The sequence below is a fragment of the Aethina tumida genome, chromosome 2 (assembly GCF_024364675.1).
Source record: "Aethina tumida isolate Nest 87 chromosome 2, icAetTumi1.1, whole genome shotgun sequence".
Classification (NCBI taxonomy): Eukaryota; Metazoa; Arthropoda; class Insecta; order Coleoptera; family Nitidulidae; genus Aethina; species Aethina tumida.
In genome coordinates, this window is record NC_065436.1 from 14,371,641 (window position 1) to 14,378,388 (window position 6,748).

Here is a 6,748-nt window from a genome sequence, read left to right on the forward strand (position 1 = left end):
CTTCTGGAAATACATTTATGTCTTATTTACACAACTTTCTTTGCAGTAACATCTTTTATATCATTTGTTTGAATCTTATATTAAATATTTTCCAATAACAAGTAATATTTTAGTGTTTTTTCTTTAATATTACCATATCATACCAAACTTTTTTATAAATTTAAAGTACTTTAGTATGGATTATAAATTTTCTAATTATAAATTATTTAGTTGATGTTTTTAATATACACTAATCTACATAGTGCTTAAATTATCTAGCTATATTAAGTTAGGTTATATGTATGAAATAACTTTTTTAATATCTAACGGTTTAATTAATTTATAAACAATTCAAGCAATTTATAAACTAAATTTACGCATAGACTTTAACAAATAATTACTTGCCAAATGAACCCTAGCTATTATATATTAGGCAATAAATTTAGGTGTTTTAATATTAATTATTAATAAACAAGACTAATATTTAAAAAAAAAATCAATTATTTTCGAACATTTCTTTTTACTAGAAAGAGTATTATTATATAATTGATAAACTGTAAAACTGTTCTCTAGATTTAACTAACTACTTATAATAATCAATATCAATAAAACTCCTTTAATTAATATGTATGACGAAAAAGTAGGATACATTATTAAAATATTTATTATTTCCACTTTGAATAATTACTTCTGAACAGTAATACTAAGTTTATAAATAAATAAAAAGTAATGTATATAACTAATATTACATTAAACAATAAACTTTGTTAAGGTTTCTTCAGAGTAAAGTGTTTATTTACTTATTTGATAACAGACGAAGTCTAGTTACATATTTTATGTTTCACTATTTAAATAAATTAAGGTTTTCACATCATCATAGTAGTATAATACTTCAGATTCGTTCCTAAAATTAAATACTTTTAACATTTCTAAGTATAATTTTAACTAATATCCATATACATTTTTCACATCCTATGATGTCTTTGTCACATTTACTTTTTGTTACATTTCCCCATTTCACAATTTAATTAAGATTTTCGATGCCTGTCGTCAAAATATTACTAATATTGTTGCTAAAAATTTAATTTAATACATTTTATATATATAATTTTAAATTGTGTACATACACATCTGTGATGTCTTTGACATATTATTTAATACTAGCATAATACTACTGAGAGAATAACATGGATGTTGAGACTGTTTTATATATGTCTCTACACAAATCTAGCTGTATTATGTATTTCACATATTTTTTAGGTAAAGTTGCAGTTACTCTAAGGAATATTTTTAGCGCATGCGTCAACTTGATTTGAAATCGTCTGTTTCGGAGATTTTAGACAGCATATTTGCCAGATTTCATTTTTAACGAAATATGTAGAGAAATGATTTTTAGAAAAATATATATGTAATTTATTGTTTTTTATGTATGACTTATATTATTTATGTGGTTGAATTCGAAAAGAGATAAAATTCGGAAAATCACTTTATTAATTAGTATATTCATTTTTTATTTACTCTATATTTCTTTGGTAGTTGAACTATCTAATTAAAAGTTCTTTATTAAATAATTAGGTAAATTTACAAAGGTAAATTAGGTAAATTTACAACATTAATATAATATTAACAAAAAAGATATATTTATATACTTTATAATAAAAAACAAAATTAATTAAAACAAAAAAATTTATTCCACTGGATATTGCTCCCTAATACAATTTAAAATGCTCATAAACATATTATGATTTTTAAATTTATTTCTCCATATGAATTCGTGGAGGTACGATGGAAACAGATCTTCCGAGGAACAGTCATGGTCTATGTAACTCGAAAAAAATTGTTCAATGCAAATAATCTATAAAGTAAGATAACTTAAAATATGACTGCTAACAAATTAAAAATAATCTTACTAAAGGAATAAAAGTATAATATTTTAAAAATGAGAAAGATCTATAAAGTAAAATATATTAAATGAGCATACCAATAAATTAAGAAAGTAATTAGCAGAAGAATAGGAATAATATATTGTCTTTAATAACGCCATGAGAATATAATCTGTAAAGTATAATATTTTAATAATGAGCAATAATCATCAAGTTAGAAGAAATAATATACTTACCAAAAAAATAAAAAGTATAATACATACACAACAATAATTCAACCATAAAAAATGATTCGAATATTTTGACCGTTGCAAACCGATAACACTGCACTTCAAAATGTTCAAGTAGCGCGAAATCAGCGCCTCACGACACATGCGCTATATAATGTTCCTTAGAGTAACGGATTCTGCAACTTTACCATTTTTTTATTGTAAAAGATATTCATTTACATCCAAAAATTATAAAAGACCTTAATGTCTATGCACCAATTGAAATTTTATTACTATTAAGTTTGAATACACTGATTGCAAAGTGAACGAGTCATTATTTATAATATACGGTGCACAACCTTGAATATTAATAAATGGCGGTCGATGTTGGGTGATTTTCAAATTAAATTCCCGTAGCCCGTGTCAGCTGCACGTTCTTCCATGAGCATGCGCATGAGCGACTGCCGCGCACATTTGACATCGACTCGGATGCCCTCGGATATTTACGTTTCGAGCAGCCGTTATTTCGAGCATTCGATATTTCGAGCAATCGGTACTTAGCCCTTTTTTCTATCTAGAGGGGAAGGTCACAAGACAGAAAACCACCCTCCGGGTACCGATCCAAAAGATCTCAACCCAGATGGAAAACGCATGCGTAAGGATTGGTCTTGCTGGGTTGGACCCGTTTGCTTCCCACTACCTCTGAATTGTGGATCAGTACTGAGCCCCAGGACCACGGCAAGGTGGATCCACCCTGAGGAACTGCTCTGGACTCACTATATATATATATATATATATATATATATATATATATATATGTATATATATATATATATATATATATATATATATATGTATATATATATATATATATATATATATATATATATATGTATATATATATGTATATATATATATATATATATATATATATATATATCTCCAGTGCGAAAAATGCTCTCTGTGTCTGGATGTTGTAAGAGATGGATGCACGACAAAGAGAGTAAAATTTTGCCCGGTAGTAAGAATCCCCACTCTTAGAGACAATGCGCCGTGCTAGTGCGCGCTGGCACACAATATAAATTAATCTTTGCGAATACATTTAGTAACTCTCCATATGCGTAGATTAGGTATATCAAAAACAAAAATAAGTATTGTTAAAACGAGGGTTTGTTGAAATGATAAAATGATACAAGTCAACAAAGGGTTTATTTGTGAACAGGGTGTCAATCGAACCAAGCAACGGTCAGGGTAAAAGTGGTGTCCCTCTCAGTGTCCACGTCCCACCCCACGCTCCCTCTCGTGTGGGTGGTACCTCCGCCCTCTCTCGGATTACGCGTACGGTACTGTCCGTCCTACCCTCCGGCTCCCTCATGGATTCTGTGCGGTCTCCCTGATCAACCCCTCCGACGTCGAGATGGCGCAAATTAGTAACGGGCCGCCGATCCCTCAAGTTTTCGTAACATTCGGCCATCCTGAAATATTAATGTCCTCATTAATTCGAGCTTACCACGATCTCCTACTCTCTGTCGCCCTCCTTTACTCCAACAATTAGTCGCTCTCGCTTCTACTCCTACTGAAATCATGCAACATGTCTAATCTACTACGATTGCCACCTTGAGTAGTCGAACACAGTGCGTCCACTGGTACCGAGCTACTATACCTCCTCAAAGAGTCGGCCGCCGCCACAAATCTCCGATTTCTGTAGCCTCTGGCTCCTTGAAGGCCAGTTATCTCATAACGATCGTTTTGCAATACTTTTACTATTTTGTAAGGCCCTTGATATCTCCGTGCAAGCTTGCTGTTAACGCCTCGTGCAATGGTGTGTGTGACTCCTTCTCTCCAGAGGACTAAATTGCCTTTAACGAACCTGTCGACATCTCGATGTTTTCGATTATACCTCTCTCTCATCTTTTCTCGCTGCCTGTCTAATCGGATTTTGGCCTCCCGCCGTCTATGCATAGCTTCCGCCACTTCGTTCTTTGACACACCATTGCGATGGGACACCTGCCGCTGTCCAATGCGTACGCTCCTCCTGAGCTGCGCCGTATTAGGATCGTTCTCCGCCTGACTGGGCCCCGCCAGGTAATCCTTTGGGTCCGCCGCACTTATATAGGTGCGCCGCCTATTGTCTCCCTCCTCTTGTAAGCGCCCTTCGCCGTGCAGCATCATTCGACATTTGGTAGACTCTGGTGGTGGCGGTTCTACTGGTGGTTTGCTAACCGCTTTCTCTGTACCACATGATGTCTGGATTTCAACGTTTTGGTCATTCCGTCCGTTGTCCAGCAATCTGTAAATGTATTGAACATTCTCATCTTGTAATTGTACAGTCAGAAACCAATCCTCTTCTCTAATGATTGCACCTACTGACACTGGATTCCGGCTCAATGAATCTACGTGTCGCATGCTAATTCCTCGCCTGTATTCGACTTTGAAATCTAGATCTTGGATACTCAGCCACCATCTTGCGACTCTGGGTACCATGTCTTTTTTCTCAAAAGTAGCTCTCAGTGCGACACAATCGGTAACCAACTTGAATGGCACTCCGACTAGGTATATTCGGAACCTTTTGATCGTCTCCACGGCTGCTAATGTCTCCAGGTCGTAACTGTGATAAACCTGTTCGGCAGGAGTTGTGACTCGGCTGTAGTACATCACAGGCTTTTTAGCTCCATCGTCCTGAGTCTGCATTAATATTCCTCCTAGTCCCAATTTGGTCGCATCCGTGTGCACCTCTGTCTCTAATCCGTGTTTGTAGATAGCCAATACTGGTCTGCAGCACAACGCTTGTTTCAGTTGTTCGAAAACCTCCTGTTGTTTGGTGCCCCACTGCCATTCTACGTCTTTCTTTGTCAGTTCAGTTAGCGGTCTGGCAATTGTAGCGAAGAGTCTGACGAATTTCCTAAAATAACTAGCCAACCCAATAAATTGTCGTACCTGGTGTACTTGTGTCCGCACAGGAAATTGTTCCACTGCTCGTATTTTCCTCTCTCCTGGTTTCAGACCTTCGGCCGCTACCTCATGACCTAAGAAATTTAGGTGTGTCTTCAAAAATAAGCATTTGGTGGTGTTTAATTTAAAATTGGCACTCCTGACCTTCTCAAGGACTCGTCTAAGCATTTCAATACCTTCTCCTGCAGTCTTTGCGGGGATTAGTATGTCATCCATGTAGGCTAGGACTCCTTCCGACGTCAACTCTCGTAACATCTTGTTGACTGCCCTCTAGAAAACAGCTGGACTGTTGGCTAATCCGAAAGGCATCCTTAGATACTCATAATGTCCGTCAGGTGTCACAAATGCAGCTTTATGAATCGAACCATCATCTATCTTAATCTGATGAAATCCTGCAACTAAGTCGAGTGTCGTATAATATTTACTTCCAGCCAGTCTGTCTAGTTGGTCCTCAATAAGTGGCAATGGGTAGCGGTCCTTCACCGTAATTTTATTCAGCTCTCTGTAGTCGACACAAAGTCTGATGTCTCCGTCCTTCTTAGGTACTATTATAATGTCAGGTACCACAAAATTTAATTACATCGTGGACTCAGGTGCTGATATATTCATCAGCATGTGGTTAAAAAGGTTGGCTCAAATGTAATCATCTCAAGTAAGCAACTCCAAGAATTTGGATATGATACAATCAATTCTATTGGTATGAGCAAATTATATGTGGAACTTCAATAAATTACAGTGGAAGTCGAATTCATGATTGTACCTGATAACACGATTCCCGGAGTCGACATTATTATAGGTTGGGATGTAATTAATCGGCTTTGGATTCAGGTTGTGAAGAGAAACTATGGCTTAGTTCTTCAACTTCAAACTCCACTAAAATTTCATACGGTAAAAGCGCAAAAATTGACGTCAAGATTGGACGAGCAACAACAGATGGAATTAGAACAATTAATTAAATCTTTGCAAGAAGAAAAACCCGAGACTGTGACCACAGGAAAATATTTGGGAAAAAGATGTTGTGTGCCACAAGCAGGGCGATTGCAAGTAATGAACGCATTCCATGACGATGCAGCGCACATTGGGTGTGACAAAGCTATCGTTCGGATGAGAGAAGAGTTGTATTGGCCAAGGATGGGAAAATGTTTGAAGAAGTATGTGCAAAACTGTAGATCCTGCACTATTGGGAAGTCACATTCAGGTTGAAAGGTTGGCTTCTACCAAAATGGTGAAAAACCCAATAAAATAGTTCAAGTTTGGCATACAGATTACGCTGGACCTCTGGTGAAATCAAACATTTGTACCGAAATATTGGTAACAGTGGATGTTTCTCGAAATATGTGATGTTCCAACCAATTAAGAGCAAAACAACTGAATGTTCAATTGACGCGTTAAACAAGCTTTTCAGAAAAATAGGAAAACCAGCGCAAATAGTAGCTGATCGAGGACGAGCATTCACATCGACAAAATTTAAGAACTATTTGGATGAACAGAATATAAATTTGCATCTCATAGCAACTGGTGTTCCTAGAGGGAATGGCCAGGTCGAACGAATTATGAGAACACTGTTTAACCTAATGAGAAGTGTTTTATCAGACGAAAGTCTAACACAAAGGACCTTTTGTTATCCAGAACCTGTTGTCTAATGAAAGATATGTATTGAATCGGAAGAATGGTCATTCTGATGTAACTCGAGAATGTTGAAGCATGCGAAGCGTCCGTTACGAC